We start from the raw sequence: 26,933 nt of genomic DNA on the forward strand, positions 1-26,933 counted from the left end.
GAAGACATGAAAAAGGAATTCTGTTGATTATTACAAATTTTTTCATGTTTAAATGAACAAAGATTTTTTTTTTTTTGCAAAATTACACCTGAAAGTCATGTAGTGCTTGTGAAAATAACACAAGAGCAGCTTCTGAGAATTTATACATATATATATAGTATAAATGTAAATATATATAAATGTAGGGCAGGGTTAGCACAGGCACAGATATACGAGAAGCCTCACACCAGTTCTAGAGGGTCACTATTACGGTAGAACGGCAGCTCAGTCCTTCAACGTGATGAAGACAAGATCAGAGGGGGCGAGGGCCTGATGAAGTTGTTGCTGAGGTCAGTGAAACAACTCTGAAACACGTTCAGTGCAGCTGTGCTAGGAATTTGCATACAGCAATCACCGCGAGAGTGTATCATGCAGGATGAAAAGGACAGGAAAATTGGGAAAAATAAATATAATTAGTAATCTAATCTACATCCCATTTTATGAATGAAATAATCAGGTATGATTATTGTATATAATATGATAATTTAATCAAATTTTTTGATAACTTAAAAAAGTTCTGATCAATTAGTATTTATGAGTACTTATTAAAAATCTTATTTCTGAATTCAAAAAGTCAGTTGTGTGTGTCCATATTTGGAAGAGAGGTAGGAAGAAAATCACATCTTTTAACTATCAGATGTTAAATTGTTTTTATTTCTCACAATTTCGCCTGCTGTCGTAGAAATACAGCCAGTCATTTGGTACAGAATATTCATAGCACAGATAAAAACTAAAATCTCTGTACTGAAATGTTAAACTTAAAGGTTATCAAATAGATTTTGTGGTAATGTGAGATCTTAGAAACTACTCTATATCATGTAAAAACTTTCCTGATTATAAAAGCCTAAAGTTACCAGCAAAATGTGTGCGGTAGGATTTGAATCTTACCGCTGCAATACAAATACAAATCTTGTCCTCAAACATTTTTATTTCTTTGCACTTAATATTTAATTGGTCATCTGCGTTATTAGCTTTTCATTAATATTATTAATCTCAGATGTAGTACAGATGTTAACACCACTTTCTCTTTCAGAAATGGTTTGTTTGAGCAAACTGAAAATCTTTTTTTCCCCTAGACATATATGAAACACCATTCAAGAACAGCCTGAAATGCTATTTACATCTGCATCTGTTTGTTCTTTGTAACATGAACACATTAATAGCTGCTTATCACTTACGGTGATTACTTCAGTCTGTAGCATATAGTAAATATAGCTTACGTATCAAAAAAGTAAAATAAACCATGATTTGCTGTAACTTTTACTCTTCTAATGCAGCGTCTGCCTCCGGTCAGGAATAAGTACAAGTAGATAAATCAGATCAGTGAGATACTCTGCTTTACTCTGTACGCACATCCAGAACAGACCAATGTTCCTTTTTCCTTTCGTACCTCACTTAAAGTGCAATGGAGCATCTCACTGTCTCAGTCCTCTGGTGGAACCAGATGACAGTGATCATTCCATTAGCAGCCAAAGGCTGTGTCCCATAGCTCTGGGTATAAGGAAATCTGGATGGCTGCCCCAAGCAGATTTCTTTCCTGGAACTGGCCTCGTATTCCAGGCAATAGTATTCATGCCAGTACATATGCCTAGACACACAAGATGCTTCCTACAATAAATAAAGGCTTTGGAATTATCAGGAGAAGCTCAGTAGGAAAACTAAAATAAACGCAATCGAGCATTGTACAGCGAAAGTCAGAACTGCCACCTCCAACAGAGCTGCTCACACAACGCAGGTAAAGCAGCTGGCTGCATAGACAGGCATGGCTGCTCAAACTGTCCTTCCAGAGGTTCATCACAAAAAGGTGGCACACCAGCTGCAAGAAGAGGGGAGTGGCTGGGCTGCAGAGTTGATCTAAGCCACTGTTTCCACGGTCTTAAAATTTATTAACAAGTGTAAGTGTTAACATATTTTCTGTGGTTTTAGTACTCTGAACACTTTGTTATCTATTTGAAAATGTATTTGGGATAAGAAAAACCCCTGCCTTAGCCTTAAAAAACATGTCATTAATTTAATTCAAAACATATGAACTTATATGTTTACTTGAAAAAGCAGTAAATTTGCTTTAATATAGAGTTAAGTCATGAAAGTTAAAAGTTAAGGACTATTCTTTATACTGTAGAAAACATTCCACAGTAACTTACTTGCATTCCAAATGCGTTTTCTAGAACTATACACAGTTAATAAATTACTGTGTTATAGTCACAGAAAAAAATTCAGGTACCAGTTAACTTCTTTTATCTCAGTTATTTTCCTGCTGCTTTACAATAGGCATGAAGGAGAGGAGAGTCATGTTTTTTTTAGCATGAACTACAGAAGAAATCCTACTCTAGTTTAGAGTGGTGTAAATGTTAAGTAATGCCAATGAAAGTACAGCTACCGCTACATCAGCCTAACACAGCTGACAACATATGCGATCCTTGACTTTTGCATTAGTGTTTGTTACAATCTGCAGAGCGTTTGCATTTAGAATAATTTTTTCGATGTTAAGAACCTCTTCTGAAAGTGCACTGAAATGTATAATGGAAACTAGTCTTGTAATGTCAGCAAAGTTTTATCTAGCACTACCAGTAGGAAGGCTGGGAAATTCAACTTGCAGCTCAAGAAGTCTCCCTGGGCTGAGGAAGTGAGAACTGATGAGGGTCCTGGGAAGAGAGGAGGATGTGTGTGAGAATGATACTAAAAATAAATAGCATTGTTATTTTTTGTTAGGGTTCATACAGAACTGCTTTGATCTACAAATAAACTGATTTTTTATTTGAGCAACATTACACATTACAAGACCCAAAACTGATTTGAGGATTTACATAGTATGATTAAACATAACCACCACTTTCACAAGGAAAAAAAAAAATCATATTTATTTGTTCCATTTCACTCATAAAGGAAGGAAGACAGACACTAAATAGCCATAATTTGGGGGCAGTGTCATAGGAAAGGGGTTGTCCTGTAGGTTTTTGGGACAGCATTTTTCTGACACTATACATTTTGGAGTTATTTTTCTAAGATAAGACTTTTATCACTGTTTTATATTGAGAGCAGGATTCGTCTATTTCCGTACATTAAGTCTTTGACTGTAAGATGGTAAGGTTTGCTTACTAAACATTTCAACAATGCAGATTTAACATCTTTTCCTTTGCATGACAAAGGCTCATTAGCACCTTAGTACATGCCTCCATTACTTAATTCAGGAAACTTTTTCCTTCATAGGAGCAAACTGACAGCTGTCCTAAGAAAGATTCTGCCTTCAGAGCAAAACTGTAGAGCGAACTACTCTTCTGGTAGATTTAACAGGAGCAAAATCATCACAGCTAAGGTTCCACTTCTGGAAATATACCTCTACTATTGCCTTGAGGCAAATTCACCACTGGTGTAACCCCACTGACTTCATTTCCATCTTCACTCATCTCTGAAAAATGACTTTGACACACTGGCACATTTATTAAATAACACGTTTGTTAACTAGTTTATTAAACTAGTTTGAGAGAACAAGACTAGGAAAACTAACCTATTGAAAACACAAGAAACCTCAAATGGATATTAATTCAAACTAAGAACCCTGTCCTAGAGGTAGAGCTTGCTCTAATAAAAGCAATACAACATCATTTCCCCCCCCCTCAAAGATACCCATTAATTCACATTGCGTAGCTAGATAACATAAAAATAGCAAAATGCCACCACATTTTGTTGTAATGATACAGATATCCTATTCCAGAACTACTAGGTGTCTGTGTGTCACAATGTATGTGAATTTTTTTCTCTTGCTTCTAACACGTGTGCTCTATTTACATTTCCAGACATACATGTTTTTGTGCATTTTCATCATCCTTGTGTGTTCTTAAGACCATTCAACTTCAGTATTTCACAGCCTTTTTGGAAAAAGTATTACTGGGAGAGCTTTTACTATTACTTTCAATCATTATTTAATAAATGTGCCAAAACTGTCTGTTTAATTCGGGTGGAACAAATTTTGATCATGAGTCAGTGTATTCAACTGATAGTCTAATAAATTAGAGTGTATTCATCACACGATAGCAGTGGCAGAAATACCACTTCTGAGTTAAAGTTGTTAAATGTAAAGACTCTTTAAAAAGAGTTAATTTGTGCACCATGCTTTCTCTTGTCAGATACTGGTTTTTTAAGGTGCAACTGATAATCACTATTGGTACTAGGGTAGCATCTGAAAGTGCCTCTTAGGGTCTAGATGTCATTGTACCAGAGAACCCTGTCCCTTCACTGAACACTGGAAATCTTCAGCACATACCGAGGTGCAAGAGTGGGCTGTAAGAGCCCACAAAAAAATGATTATGCTTAGTACAACATGTAGCAAACTCTGGTCTCGGACTGCCTAGGCAGTAAAAGGTATTTGGTAGGCATCAGAGCAGCAGTGAATCTCATGTGATTAAAGAGAGTGAAGGTTTGTTAGTTTTCATAGGGAGATTTTCTTCTGCCACTGAAACACTTGAGGGGGAAAAACTACCCTGAATTTTAAAGGCAAAATAGGTTAAGAAGTAAGAAATGCTGTCAGACTGGGTCTTAGAGCCAAACACGTGCAGTTTTTTGCGGGACAGAGGAGGAAGCAAACCGAAGAAGATGAAGCAGGGTAATGCCAGAGTTGTTGGGCCAGCAGCAAAGTTAGCGGATGGAAGAAGACAAAGTTATATTTTTGAAAGCAAGAAAGGCTGCAGTACTGAGGCTGAGAGACACTTGTCCATGTGAGTAGAAGATTACTCCTCAGACTTTAGCGAGCACCAGGAAAGGTGTAGGTGAGTCAAGAACAAGAAATACTCTACCTGATATGGCAATGTTGGTTTATAAAGGATTGACCCCTATTTCAGAAGATAGAGCTGCACAAACTGAAATAAGGGTCATTAGCCGCCCCAAAGCTTAATGCCCTCTCGCTCAGCACTGAATGACATGACTGCCTCCAGACAGGTTTTCCACAACAACCACTGAGCCAGTGACTTTGCTATCCAGCCCTATCCGTAATATATAGTCTCTAGCATTGCTGACTGCAGCCTACATTGCATGTGAAGGAACTGTAAGTCACAATAGTTTGTATATAGCAACTCTCTCTTCCCTTTGTCGGGTGACTTCTGGTTTGACATGAGTTAAGCTGTTGACAGGGCAGATTTATGCAACTCTGGCTGGACGGCCGGGCCCAGAGAGTTGTGGTGAATGGAGTTCAATCCAGTTGGCAGCCGGTCACGAGCGGTGTGCCCCAGGGCTCAGTTTTGGGGCCAGTTCTGTTCAATATCTTTATCAATGATCTGGACGAAGGGATCGAGTGCACCCTCAGTAAGTTTGCAGACGACACCAAGTGGGGCGGCAGTGTTGATCTGCTCGAGGGTAGGAAGGCTCTGCAGAGGGACCTGGACAGGCTGGATCGATGGGCCCAGGCCAACTGTATGAGATTCAACAAGGCCAAGTGCCGTGTCCTGCACTTTGGCCACAACAACCCCATGCAGCGCTACAGGCTTGGGGAAGAGTGGCTGGAGAGCTGCCTGGCGGAAAGGGACCTGGGGGTGTTGGTTGACAGCCGGCTGAACATGAGCCGGCAGTGTGCCCAGGTGGCCAAGAAGGCCAATGGCATCCTGGCCTGTATCAGAAATAGTTTGGCCAGCAGGAGTAGTGAAGTGATCGTGCTCCTGTACTCGGCCCTGGTGAGGCCGCACCTCGAATGCTGTGTTCAGTTTTGGGCCCCTCACTACCAGAAGGACGTTGAGATGTTGGAGCATGTCCAGAGAAGGGCAACGAAGCTGGTGAAGGGTCTGGAGCACAAGTCTTATGAGGAGCGGCTGAGGGAACTGGGGTTGTTTAGCCTGGAGAAAAGGAGGCTGAGGGGAGACCTCATCGCGCTCTACAACTACCTGAAAGGAGGCTGTAGCGAGGTGGGTGTCAGTCTCTTCTCCCAAGTAACTGGCGATAGGACGAGAGGAAATGGCCTCAAGTTGCGCCAGGGGAGGTTTAGATTGGACATGAGGAAAAATTTCTTTACTGAAAGAGTGGTTAAACATTGGAAGAGGCTGCCCAGGGAAGTGGTTGAGCCACCATCCCTGGAAGTATTTAAAAGACGTGTAGATGAGGCGCTTAGGGAGATGGTTTAGTGGGCGTGGTGGTGTTGGGTTGACAGTTGGACTTGGTGATCTTAGAGGTCTTTTCCTACCTTAATGATTCTATGATAATGATAATTGACTATAGTACTGCAATTATCCCTATCCAAAAAACTATCATCTCAGTTCAATCATTTGTAAAGGAATGAGTGATGAGTTAACTTAGACTGGTTTGAGTAAGCACCTCAAAACTCATGGGCTGGAGCCACTGCTTTAGCTGCTTCACATTAAGCCTAGCCTGCCAATTAAGCTGGGATAATGAGTGCTTTGAGCTAGAGAACAATGCCGGATTTCACCTCCTTGCAGGTTTATTTGAACTTAAATTTTAAGACTCTGTGGAGATAAATTATTTTTTGAGAAGACAGAAAGAATAAAAGATTTTACAAACACATGCCCTCCTGTGCCCCTAAGCACCCAGGTGCACTTTGCTGACAGCTGCTGAGACAGAACAAAAGATCAGATGGAGGTCTCAGACTCCCTCTTCCCCTCAGAAAAATGATATGTATTTTTCACTTTTCCACCACCTCTGATGACAGGCAGCAAGATTTCAAGATATAAGATTGATATGCGGTATGGACCATGACAAAGAGGAACAATATCTTCCCTGATGCATTGTATGTGACGTGCCATTCATTGGTTTTCTTTTTTTAAAATATTTTTTATCCAGAATAAGTTCAGCCATAGGTAGCGTAGCATATAAAGCCCTACAGGGAGCAGGAATAGTAATAATAATAAATAATAAAATAATCTTTTACAGTTTCAAGGAAGAAACCCTCAAACTTTCACAGAGAGGTGAAAGTATGTGAACCAATATCTGTGTTGGCAATGTCAACTGAGATTTGCTTATAAAAGAATCAAATATCTAAAAGAGTAACCAATATAGAAGCTTTTATCTTTTTAAAAAGATTAAAGATGCTGATTCTCTATTTTGCAAGAGAAAGGTATGGCATGAGGAGAACTAGGAACGACAAAGGGCACAGCCATAACAGGGGTGGAAGAGCACTATGTATAGAAGCTAGTAGCACTGGACAGACAAAAGAGAAGTATTTTGGTATTTTCACCCTGAACATGCCATGGGAAAAGACAACTGGGTGCAATGTAATCACTGCTTTTCAGCAAATTGCTTGCTCAGATCCATGATCCTTCATAGATTGTCTTTCCTGTAGCAGCGTTTTAATCCAGCCACCTTCCTCCTTCAGTTTCTCTGCTTCCAGAAACGCAACTTTTCCATTTCACATATTTCCTGCCTCCCTCTGGCTGACCATTTTTCTTGCTTTCAACTCACCTTCTCAGGGCTGTCCCCTGTCCCCTCTATTACACGACTGATATTTTTTCTTCCTTGAGCTGTACCCCTCAGCCCTTTGGGTCTTAACCGCTAAGCTTTCATGTTCCTTCGCCATCTCTTGCCTATCTGATATTTAAGCGTATATCTCTGCATCTGCCCTGTTTGCCAAGCTTTTCCATTCTCTCCTCATATTGGCTTAAACACCTTCAGTTTGATGCTCAGCTAGATCCTGGTTTTGTCACACCCCTGCACGCCCATGATGCCCCCCAGGCTCCTGCTCTTTAATGTTCTGAACTAAAGGAAATTTTAGCTAGCTTACAAGCATAGATTTTAGACTTGAAAATACTGGTGTGTTTAAAAGCTATTGCTCTTGTACTACTCTTGTTGTCTCCCTTGTACATCTCAATTCCATAGACAGCTATCTATTTAATCTACTGTTACTCCTAATACTGATTTTACTCCTCTCTCAATGGAATACCTTCATATTCTGCATTTCTCTCACACAGCAAGACTGCAGATATTCAGGCTTTATATTAGAAGTTGCCTTAAGACCTAGAGATTAAAGAACTTCCAGGGCTCTTTAGCTGGCCGTAAATTGCTAATTCATACAGCATATCTGTCCCAACACATGCTTTAAAGGCTAGATTTATGTCTACACTTTGCATGCAGAAGCACTTCAGCTGGCTCCATCGGAGCTCATGCCAAAACTAGAGCAGTTTATTGACACCCTGCCATACATCTCTGCCTCTTTCATCTGACATAGTCACCAAAATCGCTGTCTTTTTGGCAATTGTCATGGGATGCATGCTGCCACATAAAAGTGGATTTCTGGAGAAACTAGCTCTCCTTTGGGGGAGTAGATGTTTGCAGCAGAACAGCCAGAAAACTAGTACAGAAATGGATTTATGGGTACCACGGCCAAATGGAGTTTCTGTTTCTTAACAGCATCGCTCACCGAGCATAGTGGATGGCTTCTATTTTGAATGTTAATCCATGCATCAGCTGAGCAATATCTATCCCCTCTCTGTCATGCTGGAGAGGAAAACCAACCATCAAAGACAGGCAGCCCAACTCAGGGTGCATTCTATGACTTGCAACCTGGTTTTGGAAGATGAATTTGGGAAGAGGTGTGAGCATAAGTTGTTGACTGTCTCACCCACACTGGGACTATAAAAATGAGTCAGTTCAAGTCCAGCTTGACCTGCCTAATTATCTGTTGACCTGATATGCCAAACAACTACTGGGTCCACAGGAGGAGAAAAATCTCCACCAATAAGCTTCTGTTTGTCACCCTCAGCAGCAAAGGAAGCAGCATTTTTTAAGGTAAACTGTCACAAACCCATAGATATTACTGCTCTTATGTTGTTCCCCCTCCCCTGGCCAGAAGAAGGGATTTGGGTGGTGGCTTTGGCTGTCTTCCTCGTAGTCTTAACTTTGGTAGGTTGGCTGGGAACAAAAATGACAGACCCAGGCTTTATTGTTCTTGAATCCAAGGAATTTGATCTTGCATGCTTGGGTTTTATATCCAGAATGGATGGAGTCCATGTGGGCAATCACTCAAATAATTTCCTTTTTAAGGCATTTTGTTTACATTTCCTGCCAGGTATACAAACTGGAAAAAGCATGGAAAGGAGTTGTTAGCCTCCCTGTTGACCCAGGCAGTGCAAGTATATCTAATTAATCAGTTCCTTTACACACCAACAGATTCATGTCTGGTTTAGACTGCACTGTCATCCTTCCTTTCATCTTTCCACTAGCCCAAGGTAACAAAGATTCTGCAAAGGGAAGTGATGCCTCCGTTTAATTGCTGCAGGCTAAGTTTTCTGATTACTGGAGCTGGTTTTAGTCCCTTGCTATCCTCCTCCCTGCTCCCAGCAGAGAATAGAGCTTTTGGAAGGCTGAATTTTAAAAATTATAGTAGTTTAATTAATGCTATGATTAATCAGTGTTTCTAAAGTGCTTTGAAGAGGAAAAGCACTATGTGAGTGTTGAGTGGAATTTAATTTTATCTGTATTATTTTCTGAGATAGGATAACATTTTGTTAATAGTCTGATTCAAGGGACTTTAAATTAGGCCAATTTTTGTGTCCAAAACAGAACAAGATTCTGACAGGAGACTGATGTAGCCAGAGTGAATTGCAACTAGACATTATCCTGCTTTAACTGTCCATGAAGCAACTGCTATTTATTTGCTACTATTTTTCTTCTTCTTCACTTGTGCTACAATATTGCCTGAAACTAATGAAAAAATTTGTCCCCATTGTATGGCCTGAAAGACTGATTATTTTTGCATGCTTTTATACACAGTTACGACAATATCATGGTGAAACGTACTAAAATTCTTATGTTTAGAGAGGTACATTAAAATATTAAGAGAAATAAAACCAAAATGGATCCTCATGATATATTCTGTTATTAAAAATTAAATAAGATGCATAAATGTAAATGTGTTAGCTCAATAAATATAAATCTTGGTAAAGCGATAGTGTCTTTTGAAAACAACTCTTCCAACAAATATCAAAACCACTCCAGGTCATACTGCAATGTTCATATAGTCCGTAATTACTGCAATGTTCAAACATTTCTAAAGTCATCACCATGAAAACTCTACATGAAGCAGTTAAGATAATTAATCTGTGTGTGATGGCAAAACAATACTGAGGATACATATCAGTATTTCACATTGCTTTATTGTGCAACATACAATAAAATAATTTGTATTTAATAACAAATGCTGGTTAGTATCTAAGGCTCAGTGAAACCATACACTAAATTCACAGATGTCAATGTTTGGGAGAAGGACAGAAGGGAAAAGAAAAAGAACAAGTAAAAGAATAGCAACAGAGAAAATGCTGTTTAAAAAATATTTTTAAAAACTTCAAAAACAATTTATCCATGAAAGGGTAAGAGTATAATACAGTATTTGTTTTTTCACTGCAATCTGGAATTGTTAGCGAAGACCTCGTGAAGACAGAGTGTCTATCTGTTGAACTGTTAATGCATCAGTGTCACTAAACCAGACCATACAAAGGTCTGCCATAGTAACGAAGTTATAGGTACATGTACTAGAAATGGGGTCTCTCGCACCGGTCATGCAGAAAGTTGACAGGTAGTTAGTTTTACTAGGTATTTTTTAGAGGTCAGTTCATTTTGCAGATAATACTAATGTTCTGACTCAGTTTAATTCCTGTTCTTGACAGAGTGCTTTGTGTTCCAAGCAACACAGTCATTGGAAAAGAGCAAATTATATTGTAGTTTTATATTTTAATTCACCCGAAGCTACTACAATTTAAGGCCTGAATACAATAGCTATGTAAGCAAGGATATGGTGCAGAGTTAAAATAAGCTTTGTGTTCTCATGGGAAGGGCAAAAATGCATCCGATAACCTTCCTTAACTAATGTATATTATTTTTTGTTTCGACTACAACATGACTAGTTTTTACATTTCTCATAAAAAAAACTTCCTCAGCTCTTCTTAGTTGTACAGCTCATTATTAGCTGTGTTTAAAGAAATTGTGACAAATGAATCCTAGTCCTGAGTCCTCCATCGGAGTACAGATCTACTAGAGCACAGTTCTGTTTGTGCTTCCTCAGGAGGTGGGAGTCAAGAGTTCACAATGTAACTTGGTTTTGGGTTGTGCTACTGCTGTTCCTTTCAAGTAACAGCTCCAGGTAACATCTTCAGGCTAGCAGCTGATCAAGTCTTTTCTCTAGTGGCCCCCAAAGAAACCTTGCCTCCAGACATCCATTTGAGCCTGCTCAGTGTCACTAAATTACTGCTTTTTTAACCTGAGTCACAGCTGCTCACCTACATCCGAGTAACACACGGAGGGAGGATTCTCAGGACTGTGCACTCACTGAATTTCCTTTTCTTACCTCCACGGGGATGCAATTGCCCACGTGGCAAGAGTCAGAGAGTTCACACATTAGACTTGATACGCTAGACTTGATCTCCTTCTTGGAGATCAAATTGGACAGAGGAGATCTGCTTAAGGCAAAGCCCATAACCTCTTAGATCCTTCAAGTTCATCTCTCTCAGACCTCTGCAATGTTGGCTGATCTCTGCTACTCCCAAAGAGAGGGGGAGAATTGGGCAAGTCTTCCAAAAGTCTTCTCCTCTCTCCAGACTTGAGGAAAAGAATAATCTGCCAGAGACCAGCTGGCTCCCTGGCATCACGTGCCTTACTCTAAATGATCACAGCGCTCTGAAAGACTAGGGTGGAGTCAGAGTGAAATTTTTACGTACTCAGCAGCTTTGCTACTTCCCTGCGACATGGCAGAATATAAACTACACTCTGCATTGCAGGGCAATGATGGGAGATCAGGTTTGAAGTGCTAGAAAAGACTTAACAACAACGACAAAAAAGCAAAGCAGAAAAATAAATGCTCTCAGTCAAACAGAACAGGTGAGAGGTCTCGCACTGTAGAGGATACAATGCTGACCTCCTAACCACGAGAGATTCAGAGGGCAATAGTCCCAAGGAGTAAACTATTTCTTCATAGACTGCTTCACTGCAAATGATAAATTAAATTTGCAGAATATCATGTTCCCTGTGTGAGAGCAACCGTTGTTGTCAGTGTCACCTTGAAAAATTTTGCACACAAATATATGACTTTGCATATACTCATGCTAATAGTATGCATTTTCCTCTAATTAAAATTAGCACTCTGATTATTTGCTAGAATAATCCTGAGTTATAAAATCTAAATAATGTATAAAACATATCACTTTAAGAGCATCCTGAGTAGTACACATTCTAAGAGATCCTGTAACTTTTCTCCTGAGAGGAGTAAGTAATGAGGCAATTTATTTTCCTCATGCTGCACATTAGATCTACCAAACAGCAAGTGAACTCTGAACACCACCACTGCACATTCTTTTGGTACACGGAGCTGAATTATTGCCTTATGCTGCAAATTCTGTAAACTTGGACTAGGAGCTTTTTTCTCTTTCTCAGGATTGCAGAAGACTTCTCAGGATTTTGAGAAGAAAAGGAAATTCAGAGCCTGTATCTTGAATAAAATGCAAGGACAGCCATAAACTAACAGGGTCATTCACTGATTAATTAAAAGACTAAGTTCTCTATGTTAGAAAGACTAGCCCACCTCTGCTCCTGTTCCCCAAAGGGCTTAGTGTATAAAACTGAGGTGCAACCATACATGAATGAGGTGCCTAGAGTTAGTCATGCTTGACCATGGACCTTGATACTTCTGGTAGCAAAAATGAAATGAAAAATCGATGCAAATAATTTCCTTGTAAGTCATAGAACACTTGAGGTTGTCAGGATCCTCTAGAGATCATCTAGTCCAACCCCTCTGCTCAAAGTAGGGTCAGCTTCGTGTTTTGTTATATTCGGATGGAATTTCTTGTATTTCAGTTTGTGCCCATGACCCCTTGTCCTGACACGGCATCACCAAGAAGAGTCTGGCTCTGTCCTCTTTACACCCTCCCATCAGGCATTTAGACACATGGATAAGATCCCCCTGAGCCTCCTCTTCTCTAGGCTGAACAGTCCCTGCTCTCTTAGCCTCTCCTCACAGGAGAGATGCTCCAGCCCCATAATCATCCTTGAGGCCCTTCACTGGACTTTCTCTTGTATGTCCATGTCTGTCTTGTACCAGGGAGCCCGGAACTGGACCAGGTATTCCAGGTGGCCTCACCAGTGCTGAGTAGAGGGGAATGATCACCTCCATCGACCTGCTGGTAACACCCCTAACACAGCCCAGGAGGCTGTTGGCCCATTTTGTTGCTGGGGCATGCTGTTGACTCACAGATATTTTTAGATTTTTCTTGGCAATTAAAGCAATGGCAATGTCGTCAGTACAGTGAATGTGAGACCATGTTTTTTAGGCCCTTACCCTAACTCTGACCACTAACCCTAAGCCCTCATAACCCGCCCCCTAACCCTTACCCCAGCACCCTCCTCTAACCCCTAACACCAAGCCCTATTGCAAAGTCAAAGACCAAAACCCTAACCCTTTATCTTACCCCCACCCTAAACCCCTGCCCTGGTTGCTAGCCTTAAATTGCTGTCCCTAACCCTAACCCTAGCCTTCACTGCTACTCCTGACTCAACCCCCACCCCACACCCCAACTGCTTACCACAAACCCTTCGCAGAACCCCCAACCCTCACCCAAAGCCCTTCTCTAACTCCAAAGCCTAATCCCTCTCCCCGAAAGGCAAGCTTGACCCCCTTGCCCTAGAGCTGCGCAGATGCTCAAAACCTAAGCCCAAGCCCTCCTTCTTGGCCCTGCACGTTTACCCCCTCTCCTGACCCCAGCTCTCAGGCCCCTGTGCCCGGGAGGTGGGCAGAGGGCCAGGGGGAGAGCCAGGCCATTGAGGCAGAGATGGGGGCGACAGGCCAGAGCTGTGGTGTCAGCTGTGAGGACAGCTTGTGCTGGCAGAAGCTGATTGGCCAGGGCAGCAGGCAGGCATTTGTGAGGTGGAATCTGATTGGCCAGGCCAGCAGGCCGGCATTGTGAGGTGCTAGAGTGCCTTTGCAGGCAGCCAGGGGGAGGGCAGAAGGGAGGCAGGCCAGGGCAGGGCAGGGGGACATGGCAGGGGCTTGGGAACTGGGGGGGTCCTCGTGCTTCAGCACTTGAGAAGGCAGGAGCTGGAGGCTGGCATGTGAGGACACGAAGGGTGTGAGAGAGCTGGGCCAACAAGGATGGGTGATTTTGTGGCTGTAAGGGGGATTCAGGTGATGGGACATCGATTGTGAGACCACATTTGTTACGCCTTTACCCTCACTCTGACCACTAACCCTAACTAAGCCTGAATCCTAACTCCTTCCACTACCCTGACCCCCTACCCCAATCCCAAACTCTCATCCCTGACCCCAATATCATAAACACAAAGTCCGAGCCCGTGACAAAAACCAATAATGAATAATCTGGTAAAAGAAGAAAATTAACTGCCACAAGAAATATTTATAATTGTCATAAAAGAAACCACAAATTTTTGGCATGATCTTGCTCTCATAAAGCTGAGCAGGAGCAGTGAGGTAAGGCTTCATTTATCACTGTCTCAAGCAAACATTAGTCTTCACTATGTGAGAAAATTAAAGATTTTGCTCGCGTTAACCATGGTGTTTCTGTAGCTCAAGCTGGTTCCCAGCTTATTTGACTTAGCAGAAACACCCAGTTAAAATTCCTGTCTGTGAATCAAATCCAGTGTAAAGCAGCTGGAGGATAGTGATGGATCTGACGCAATGCACTAGCAAATGGCACTGGTCTTTCCTTTGACAATTATGCTAAATACTCTATTTAAATGGCACCATTAAACTCAATGGATCTTAAATATCATAGCCCTACTCTTAAAAAAAAATCCACTCGGATAAATGAAACTTTTGTGAAAAAAAAGAGGGAAGGAGAGAGAATATTAGTATTGGCATATCAGCTTTTGAGTGAGATGCAGTTAACAGCAATATCGTGCAGCTGCACGTTCCTTTAAACATGAGCTCCCTATCTAATATGATCAGCAATACAAAAATATTTGCAGTCATGTTGTATGAAATTTATAGCAGACAAACCATACTGAAAAGATTCTTTAAAAATCATTAATATAAAGCACACTCTTACCAATTGGATATTTCTTAGCTTCCAGATTTATTGACATGCATATTCTTATCTTTGAAAATGTCTGAAATATATCCTCAGTACATATTTATTTCACATATTAAAAATAAACATCCTGGAGAACATCTTGGAACCTGGCCCACTTCTGAGCTATGAAATCCTCTTCTGGAAACAAATTAAAGTAGATAAATCTGTCATTTATGTTCTTTGTCCTGGCATTATTTTTTCCTTTCAGAGACTGAGTCAGACAATGCTCTCCTTATAATTCATACAAGTATCTGGTTTTAGATACACATGAAAAAATGTTTATATTAATATCAAGTAAATTTCATAATTACATCTAGAATCAGAATAACTGAGGTTGGAAAGGACATCTGGAGCTTGTCTAGTCCAACCTCCCTGCCCAAAGCAAATGCAAAACCAGTGCAATGCACAAACATCACAACAGATAACTGCATATCAATAGGAGAAAACTGTTTAAAAAATATATGTATTATATCTGATATAGTTGGTATAATGCACCGCATGGCACATATACAGTCCCTTTGCTGCTCTCCTGCTAAAAAGGCTACTATTCATAATGAAATAAATATTTAAATATGATGAATGTGTCTCTTCATGTGTGCACACGCGTGTTTAGTCTCTTCTCCCAGTACAATTTTGAAACAGAATTTTGCCTACATAAAGACCACAATGGACTGCACTCTTTCTGATATGACTATACTCTGGGAGATGAAGGCAGCAAGAGTACGTAAGTGGAAAGGTTAGCTTATACGGAGCAGAAAGCATGTATTTATTGATAGAACAGGAATGGAAATTAAGATGGTTTCTATGTATTGGTACACACGCATACTACTACGCAGCTGCAGATGCCAATCTTTCTTCAACAGAAACCACTAGTTCATTAAGATTTTACATCCGTGTTTTAGCTATCTCAAAAACCTATGCTTCTTTTCTTTTGCCATGGCAGTTGAAACTTGATGCTATTTTTCAACCGTTTTGTAATTTGGGAGAAAAGTGGGCATAAGAGTATGTCCCTGGAAGGAATGCACTGCTAGAGCAGCTGCAGTTTGCTCTCACGATGTTAGCCTTTATCCTTGCAGACATGCAGCCTGCAGGAATGAAGAACAATACAGAAAGAACTCAGAAATGAAGAGCAGACTATTCAAAATCATGATAGCAGTAACATGGGGTCCCTTATAAAGTTTCAAGAGTTGTTTTTTTTTCCCGGAACCTATTGGTACTTTGTGCTTATTAAAATGCAAATGCAGCAATATGGTATATTTGTGCATTTTGTGGTTAAAAGAAAATATCCTGTAGCAGAAGGTCTCATGGAGGAAAGCTTGTGGATCTTACTTGTTTTGACATCAGTAAAGCCTACAAGAGTAGTCTCACATAACACTCTCATGAGAAAGCTAACAGGAACTGCTGCAAATAGGATGAAAAATGTTTGGATGGTGCTACTCAGAACAGTTACCAATGGTTCATCATTGAAACAGAAGCATGTATCAAATGAATTCTATAGAAAATGTATGAGGTAAGTTCTGTAGACAATCTTCTATCCTGGGTCTATATCCATCCAGTGTCACAGTCAGTGGTATGGATGGTGAAAGAGAGGAGGACAGGGGCTGAAAAATGTTTGAGGACTGGTTTAGAATTCAGTTATCTTGATTTAGGAAGATGGAAGTCATTAAAGGCAAATGGATAATATTATACACAGGCAGGAGATGATTATCTGCAGAAATACAGAATGAAGAACAACCTACTGAGTAATAATTCTGCAGAAGAGGATAAGGAAGCCCGAGAGGATCACGAGATAGGCATGTGTTACAAGATGGGTTGCTGTGAGAAAGACAGCTATACACAAGTGTATTAACAATTATTCCTGGCAGAACTTACAGATAATATATTCCTTGGTGCACAGCCTATGGAGGAATACCACAACTAGTCTGAATGCTGAACTTCAGGAAAGATATGGACCAACTAGAAGGAGTACAAACGAAAGTAACAAGAATAGCTAGGAAGACAGACCAAACAGACTGCTGCGATTTCAGCTTCAATAATACATTCAACTACTCTAACTATACCTCTTCAATCTGCAAACAAGGTATAATGCTGTCTTCTTTGTGGTACTCTACTGCAGTGGCACCATTCTTAATGATTGTCTTCATGAATGACTAGATATATGGCAGAGAAGGCTTCTATTGGAGGCTGCAGATCATCAAGACAAGACAGAAAAAGCAGGGTCCCTGAACATATGGCCCCACTGCATGTTCAGGATGAGGTCTCCATATGGCCTACTTAAGGAACTGGAACAAAGACAATTGCGAGTCAAGTGTCCAAAACCAGAAGATTTTAAAGAAATGGTTCAGCTGGTATTTTTTGTGGTTTCTGAATTTACACTTGCAAGCTTCTCTTTCTGGCCTTGAAATAGAGTGGTTCAGCTTATAGGTAAGGTCCATCTCAGTTTCACATTATTTACTCAGTCAGCTAACTTAATATTTATAAGTAGTCAGTTAGGACTAAAACACAGTTTGCTCCAACAAGATAGTTTGGATCCCCAGGAAGAGACTTGTTCTGCCAGGTTTTGGGGTCACAGTGTGGCAGGCACAGCTCCATTGGCTTCAGGAATTTTAGTCCATGAGGCTCACACATTACCAAGGGGCTAAGAAGCGTTTCACCTTTCTCTTTGTCCAAAGGTGGAAGTACAGTGTTGTCTCTGCAGACTTTGAAATAGAGTTCTTGGTCTATTCCCTCTGGAATGGCTCCTTGTGATATAATAATACTAACTCTAGGCTCTATGGAGCTCAATACACCACCATTGCTGTTAAATACACCTCTTGCTGTGGCTACAACCGTGTGTCCATTGTCTTGCTCCTCATCCTCAAGTGCTCAAGGGCTTACAGGAATGGCTTTAGGCAGAGCATTAACATTATTTGGTTGATAGGCTTGTCGGCAGTGAAGGTAGCCATCCCACTGTCAAACTCAGGAGGCTGCGATGAGCTGTGTGCTTTCAAAATTTGTTGAGGAGAATTTGGAGATTTTGATGGCAACTCTGGTTTATGTTGAGCTTCATTTGTCAAGAGATTATGGTTGAGTTTAGGACTTTCAAACTTGCGCTCAAAGGGCCTTGCAGCACTAGTGTGAGGTTTTGTTGTAAAGCAGTTGTAAGAAGGAGTGACTGTTTTCTGAATCTGTTCAGTTCCTTTAACAGGGCTTTTATTGGGGAAGCTTTTCTGAGGATAAAAAGTAGACTGCACAGTGTCGTCTCTAGAGGATCTGAAAATTGCTGGCTTATTCTGAGGTAGAGGAGGGTCGGACACAGAGTTAACTTCAGAAAGTGCAGGCTTGTGATGTGCTGGAAGAGACAGGACAGGACTATTAATTGACTGAGGTTGTGTACGCTGTACTGAAGGAGCAGGAGGAGGAGTTGTAACTTGAGGGATTGGCTCATAGCGCTTTTCACCAACGGGCCTATCTGTTGATTCAGCATTAGTTGGTTTCCCCTTAGAATAACTGGTGAAATTCAGCTGATTCTGTGAATTATTGGTTTAGTGGGCTCAGAATGATGGCTGGCAGGAACCTGTGCAGACAGCTTATTTTCAAAACTCCCACGATCAAAGTATGAGAGCTGCTTTTGATGATACTCTTCATATTCTTCAGGATCATACTGATTTGAGACCTTCACTTGAGGTCTCTGTGGTTTAGGGGCCCTGTAAATATACTTCTTAGATGAAGTATCCTTTTAGCTTGTGAATGAGGGCAATACACTGGTTGGAAGATTCGGTAACATGATCTTGCAAAAGGAATGAATCACTTAACTTCCTGGTGTTTGGAAGAAAGGAAAAAAAGAGGTCCAAGAAAAGAAGCGAGACGAGAGAAATGGCAGATTCAGCAACCTGAGTCACCAGATCTAGGTCTCTGAATCTGTCTTCCTTACATTTTCAAACTGCACAATTCCCCAGGTTCACTTGACCACCACCCTTCTTTTCTTACTCTCCCTGTTGCCTGCTCCCTTTCTTTCAGGATCAGGAGAAGCAGAAAGCAGAGACATCTTATCTCCTTCTATGCGTCTTCATAATCCAGGTAATATTCTTTCTCTTTGTTCACAGCCTTCAGGTGACCTGGCAATCCTGGCTTTTGGGTCAGCTGCTGCCATTGCCAGACGGTGTAAGTGCCTGCTCTGACTCACCTACCCTGCAAGAGTTAAGCACACACTGAAGGGCCAATACTCAAGAGCACTGCTCTTTCCAGTAAGTTAGTGTGTGAACACACACTAACTTGGATGCTTTCTCCTGGGCTCCCTCTGCAATCTAATCTAGGCTGTGCCGCAGGACTGGTAATAAAGAAAGCTCACGTCATCCTAACTTTCAAATTAATACCACTGCTTCTGAAAGTACTTCCATCAATTTTGTATTAATGACGTGCTTTTTATAATGCCTTTTAGCTGATGATGTCTAGGCATTTTCTGGACATTAATTGTCCCTGACAATGACAAAGACACATGTGATTATTCATTCACAGTTAAGAAAACGAAGGCAAGACAGACCAATGACCAACTCAAGAAGCCATCTAAGACTTAATGGTTTTCCTCCTCAAGAATGACTGAACAAACCTAGGGAACAAATTAACTCTTCCAACTTCTAGATGTGATTTTGTTGTGTTTGCTTTCTAAACCAATTAATTCTCTGACTTTGTTTACTTCAGTGGCAACTCTACAACAAAACTCTAGCCACAGGGCTCTTAATTGCAGCATCTTATTAATACTGCCAGGCTAATAGTTACTGATCTCTTAAGTTTTAAGTAGATTTTAGAATAAAAAGGGTAACGAAAGAGAAAACATTTGATTTCCATAAGAATGTGGAAATGGTTACAACCAAGATAATCTGACTCTTAATCAATTTTTGTCTTGTTTGATGCTTGAACTAAAGGTGCATTTCTTTTTTCTTTCTCTTTTTAATAACTTTGCCTCAGCTTTGAAGTTTCTGTAAGCTGAGGATAGCTTATCAGAAAAGTCCCAGTGAATGAAAGATGCTTAAATAGGGCTACAAGTGAATGAGATGAATCTCAGTCTCCCTAGAAGAGGCTGAGCTCTTCAGTATAAGGCATATACATATTCAATCCCAAGGCAGAAGAATGGATTTAACTACAGTGGATAATGCACAAAAATCCATCCTCAGAACCCTCATCTCAAAGGCTTTGCTCGTGATGTGCTCGATATCTCGGATTGTTAGTGGCTCACAAGAGAGAAGGACACATGCCCTTTTCTTTGGGGCTTGATTTAGACATTGCAGTACAGTATTGTACAACAGAGGATAACACCTTTAACTGCTGAAGATTTAGTATCTATATAGGGAAATTATACACGCTGGCTTGCCAGCCCATCTGATATCATCATATTCCAAAGGAGCCTGCTTTTGTCTGGCTGAGGAATGCAGTTTATCTGTTTTGTTATTCTAATTTTCTAGTAGAGACATGAAGGAATTACCAAAACTGTTTTTTTTTTAAGGGGGGAGGAATGGTGAGGTAGAGTTTGTAGTAATGTAACAGTCTACAATGGTGCAATAATACTATGGTAGGACTCACGGTGGCTGGATTCTAACAAAATAAAACAACTTTCAGGGTGCGGGCAGACATCCAGTATGCAAGTGTGAAAATTTATCAAATAATGACCACATTTTGAGCCTCACAAGCACTACTGGGCCAAGTCAGAGCTTTCCACCCCTCAGGTCGGCTGCTCACATGACTTACTGGAGTTTGTTCTGTTTAATGAAAGTTTGTCTGTAAAAGGAAAGAGTAATTTTTTGCTCACCCAGCTCATTTTGATCGGTAAGTCAGGCAGTGCTGACTCACACAAGTGGTTTGACTGTAGACGTGATGTGTTAATGAGAGGCTGGAGGGAGCCTAGGAGCCGGAATATCTTCTGCCACTGACTGCCTCAGGGTGAGTTACCATGTCTTAGGTGAAGGAACTGTAATTTCCTAAACATGCTAACTCAATCAACTGAGAATCTATAATTTTAGAGTGAAAATAGAAATTCCACTATTAAAAAAAGGAACTGTTTTATATAATATGTTTAACATTAACTTATTTCTATTAAATACTCTTAGTGGGGATAGTGCAACATTTTCAAAGGACCAAAGTGACTTAACTGGCATCCAACTCCATTTTTCAGAATAAACTATTAGGCCCTTTAAAACAGTCTGCTTAGAGCCTATGTCAGGACTGAAAATAGAAATTCAGTTCTTAATTCATCATCAAGCACCCAAAAATTTTACCCAGATGTTATTAACATGGTAAAAACCAGTTGTACTTTCACTTTCCCTGCTCTCTTACTTAACTAATTGATTTAAAGTAGACCTCACCATTGTTTGACATTGTTATGATGATTAGTACCTATGCAGCCTACTCACTCTATCTTAATAATGCTGCTTTGTTACTCTGAGTCAACTCAAAGTTCCTGCTTCCCAGGAATTTGATGGAAAAATTCCCTTTAGCTTCCATGAGAATAAGATTAAGCTGACAGCTGCAAGATTTCATTCTGGTTGTTGCAACTGTGTGCCATAATATGTGTGTTTTAAATGAATGGAATACCTTTCCATATGCATGTGTACTCCCCAACACACCTTCCCTTCCTCTTTGGTGCAGGTAAAAGGTCAGATTAAAACCTACATACATACATACAAACAGACACATATATATTTTGTGTGTATACATTCATACATATAAAGATTAAGTTAAAGACACTCTATGTCAATTTAATATGGGGATAATTTTGCAGATGATATCCAGAGGTGAAGTTGAAGAAAGTTACAATAAAGGAGAGAATGAAAATGCCTTTGGACATAAGAGTGTTTGTGTTTACATTTCTTACAATGACCAATTTTTTCCATCTATCTGCAGTAATTTAAAATTCATGTTATTGCTATATAATTGAATTATATATCAGATCAGAATCTGTAAGTCTACATGTGATTACTAAGATCAGTTTAATAATAGGCATCACTACTGAACACTAAGGAAATTACATTTATTTCCACTGATTTTAAAGTAACCAATTCCAAAGACAAAGTTAAAGACACTCCACAGTATTTCCCTTTTAAAATCTGCAGGCACAGTGCCTTACTAAAAATGCAACATTTTGAGCTATTATTATAATTCCCTCTCTAGTAAATAAAGCAAACTCCTGTGTCTAAGTGAATTTAGTGGCTATTATCCTATTATGGCCTTGATTACACAATAAGATGATCTGACCCTGGTCCTTATACATTGTCACACTGAAATTGTGGTTTAAAATTTGGTGAAACTTGTCCTGAAGTAACAAGTATATGCAATGATGTCACTGAGGTTACACATATTTAAACCCTGTTTATCCACTTCGAATTTAGGAATTAGAGAGTTTACTCTGCATGGCTTGAAATAACAAACATGTCAGCCTACCCACTTCTTACTCACTATAGCATCCTTACTGAGATTTTGACCAGATAAGTGGATGATATGGTGGGTGGAAAACTGGCTGAACCTCAAAGTTCAACAAAGGTAAATGTAAAGTCCTGCACCCAAGATGAAATAACCCCCTGCACCAGCACAGGCCGGGGGGCAACTAGTTGGAAAGCAGGTTTTCAAAAAAACTCCAAACCTAGGGGTGCTGGTGGACAAGTTGAGTATGAATCCACAATGTGCCCTTGTAGCAAAGAAGGCCGACCACATCCTGGGCTGTATTAGATAGAGTCTAGCCAACCAATCACAGAAATGATTCTTCCTCTAGACTCAAATGATTCTGCCTCTAGACTGCATGTAGAGTATCACATCCAGTTTTGGTCTCCCCAGTACAAGAAAGACATTGCAATATTTGAACAAGCCCAGTGGAGCACCACAAAGACAGTCGGGGGGCTGGAACACATGGCATATAAGAACTGCATTTTCTGGGCCTTAAGAGAAGGTTAAGGAAAGATCTTACTGTTGTCTACAACTGCTTAATGGGATGGTGTAGAGAAGATGGCGTCAGCTCATCTTAGAGTTCCACAGTCTAACAAAAAGAAGCAAAAGACACAAGTTGGAACACAGGAAATTCCAACTGATAAAAGGAAGAGAATTTTTACTATGAGGGTGGTCAAACAATGTAACAGGTTGCCCAGAGAGGTTGAAGAATCTCCATCCCTTCATCAACTGGACAAGGTCCTGAGCAACCTGCTCTTACTGGACCTCCCTTGAGCAGGAGGTTGTACTAGCTGACCTTCCAAGCCCAATGGATTCAGAAAGACCAAATTCTGTCTTTTGTTGCACTGGCAGACTGAAGCCTTCCCTACAAACTGAGAAACTGAGTTTATTTTTTAAGTGCATTTTCTTAAGTTACCCAGTTAACTTAATTTTCTAGGCTTACATGGACTAAAAGGAGGTAAACTGGCACAAGATCATGTAGTACCCGCATGAATTTCATAGTATATGTATCCCAGACTGTTAGCAATTACTTAATAGTTAAGACTGCCCACAAAGACAAGTAACTTTTGAATTTTATTGGTGATTCCTTCCCTGCACATTCATCAGGGTTTATAAAGCACCAGCAACAAGGTAGATTTTATTTCCATTTCTTTCTGTAGGGCAGGGCTCCACAATCTACTGAAAATTCTCAAAACGATCTCTTTGGAGGTGGTTCTCTGATTAATTTTGTTCAAAATTTTCATTCTGGAGTACAGGAGGGATCACATCTAAAATATTCAATTATCTAGTTTCTTTTAAAAAAAGAAATGCCTTCAATTATAAGTTTTAACAAAGTGCTATATTCTTTTGTCTTAACCCGATCTTTCAATTTGAACTACGCATATTACATTTCTAGACAAAAAGCATGGGTTTAAGCAGTAATGCATATAAATGCTTTCTTAGATCAATTCCTGAAGTCTGATCTATCATTATAAAGTTTATAAAATTGCTAACTCTAGGGGGTACTCATTGTATCTTTTTCATGTTCGCACAATCTCTTGCATAACGCAGCCACAAGAGGAAGCAAAAGGAAAATGAAAAACACATTAATACTAAAGACTGTATCAGTAATACCAGATTTCAAATAATTTCATAGAGATGCCATGGAGAGATCAATGGGGCTTTGAAGCTGATTCTAAGGGTTCTCCAGGCTTTCCTTGGGAGGAAAACTAAATTTATTTATTTTTGTTTAATTGAGCCCATCGAGATATTAAGTACCAGAATCACAGTCTTACCTTACGGAATTATGATAATAAGGCCCCTCAGCAAATTGATTATTTCCTCACTTATCTCAGATGATGAGAATTTGTTACCCTTTTAATATTTTGTAACTGTGTATTACAAAACTGCTGCTGTTCAGTCCCAGCATGAAACAGCAGATTTGGATTTTTTTAAAAATTGCTTGTTAAGTAGGGGTGCAAGCTGATTTAGTCTGAGACCTATTCAACTAGTATCCAAAAGAAGAAGCCCAGAAATGAGCAGAAAGCTAACACATAGTGACAGTGCTTCCAGCCAGTCCCGGACAGTGCCTTTTTAGAGATACTACATACATCTAAGGGTACAATATTAATGAGGAAACACAAGAATTCATTTGTATAAGCTGCAGCAAAAGACCATTATTCTGCTTTCTGTAATCAAAAGGATATTTGAAGTTTTAATAATGTTATCTGAAAAAAGAGCCTTTAACACTGAAACCCATAATAAATGATGGAACCAACTAGTGTATGGCTTAGTTCTTACAAGCAGGCAAATCCTACATCAAAGTACTTCACAAAGAACAATTATTCTGTAAGAAAACAGCGGCATCTGAAGATGCCACACAGAAACCAACAAGTTCCCTTTTTGTAACTGTCAAAGACTAAATTAACACTAGGATCACCCGTATTTTGGCACAGAATGCATATAACCCAACAGAGAAATGCAATCACCTTCTGTGTATACTGGGGCAACTGCTACCAACCAGCAATGCTGTGTAAGCACCTAATGGCCAGGAACGGAAAGAAAAACTAAATTCATTTTAACTGCGTTGAGATTTAGTTAGAATGCCAGTTGTAAGAATCCAGACATCTGTACTGTTTCCTAATCATGCATTCTTTGAACACCAACTCTCTGATATCTTTTACCTTTGTCACGTTTTTATCCTTGGAAAATAAGACATTTTATGGTGCAAATATTTATCCAATGGATGATGATGAACTTCTGTGTTGCATATCCACAGGTATTTTACTTCTGTGTTAGCCTACATCATGTCAGCATCATCCTCCTGTGCAGGGGCATAGAAATCTTTTAGGTCCTTGCAATCTGAGTTTTCTACCAATGTTACCTTTGTGAAGGGTGTTTGGGTTTTGTCCTTAATGTTCTTCCTTTTTAAGCAACCACCACTCTGAAACATGCAGAAGACAAGTTTGGGGACTCTGAAGTAGAAGTCTGAGCATGTCTCAAAAGCCGCATGTGGGGTGGGGACATTGTATACAGCCATGTCAACATCTATCTCAGGAACTAGGACTGTATGAAATTTTGCAAGAACAACTGCACTAATTTAGAGAGTGCAAGGATGTAGATGCACAGAGAAAATTACTCTCAGTATAACTGGAAGCAATCTACAGATAGCTTAAATTTAACTGACTCACATTCATCCTCTTTTTTTTTTTTATTTTTCCATTTCTCAGCTCCACCTCCAACAACCGTTGCAACTACAGTGCCCCAGCCCCATTCCCAGGGTCTTCACATGCAAGAAGAAAAGGATGTTACTTTCCTCTATCAAATGCTAATTCACCTGCCATGTTCTACTCTCTTTCATAGACATGTGTCATGAATAGGATAGGAGTTCTAGTTTCTTCAAAGAAAAGTGCTTTTAGTAAAAAATGCCATATATGTAATTTCTATCATTTCAAAATCGCTTAAGTCGATAAGGATTTCAGGAGAAAAGGTTATTTTGCATCTTACATAGAATAAAACTAGCTCTCTGTTCCATGAATTGAAGCTGATACAGAACAGGCTGGAAACATCTGTTTTGATACACTTAGCTGTTAATGGAAGGCTGTCACAAAACTTGGATTTTCAAAACCGCTTTGCAGATTTAGGGTAATTCCTCATGGATTTAAAAGTACTCTTTAAATTAGTTTGGCAGTTTGTGACATTTGCATTTCTACCTTCGTATGTTTTATGGAATATGCGACTGAATTATATGCACTTTTTAGATAAGAACTCTGAATTTTCAAAAGATAAGTAGCACTTCTCAGCATGAACATACTGAGAAACAGAGATGAAAATTAATATTGTATTGTTTGAAATGTCAATCTTCTGAGTGAGAAAAGTGGATACAGTTACAGTTTAATTGCTTTCTACCTTGTGCAGAAGAACAGAACCAAATAGAAATTGTTTATCTCAAAAAAAATGTAAGGTGAAGGTTGGGGCACTTTCTTATGTGAAATGCACATCAGTGAAGTGAAAAGGCACATCTGTTGGCTGCTTGTTTTTTGGTGGTGGTGTTTTTGGCAGTCACACTGAATCTAGGCTTTCCTGGGTCACCTCCACAAGATTTTTCAGCTTTTATGACTTGCACTCAGAATTTAATCTTAAGTAATACTGAATGTGAATACAAACTTATAAAACCTATAATAAAGGCTTTAAGGTTTATAAACCTTAAAACATTATATGGAATCATTTAAAATTACTGCTATCATCTCGATAAGCTGTCATGGTGCAATACTGAAGATGATTCTCTTAGACTCTGGCATTTGAAATAGAAACACAGGCATTTTCCAGGCATTTCCCCACATGTTATTCTACTACAAGGAACAGCTGACCTGGGGCTGGGTTGCGGTTAGTATTGTGAGGCATCTTGATCTTATTTTATGGAGATGAAATGTCGTGTGATTCTTTGACTTGGCATTACAATGAAAAACCGATCTGTGAAAGCGGTATTCTTCATTA

General features: G+C 39.9%; 1 protein-coding gene across 1 annotated transcript in view; it reads right to left on the bottom strand.

Moving 5' to 3' along the window:
• CTNND2 (catenin (cadherin-associated protein), delta 2) overlaps window positions 1-26,933 on the bottom strand; it is a 573,271-nt gene that overhangs the window by 45,054 nt on the left and 501,284 nt on the right. The gene's annotated exons all lie outside the window — the stretch shown is intronic.

The sequence above is a fragment of the Pygoscelis adeliae genome, unplaced genomic scaffold (assembly GCF_000699105.1).
Source record: "Pygoscelis adeliae isolate BGI_AS28 unplaced genomic scaffold, ASM69910v1 Scaffold86, whole genome shotgun sequence".
Lineage (NCBI taxonomy): Eukaryota > Metazoa > Chordata > Aves > Sphenisciformes > Spheniscidae > Pygoscelis > Pygoscelis adeliae.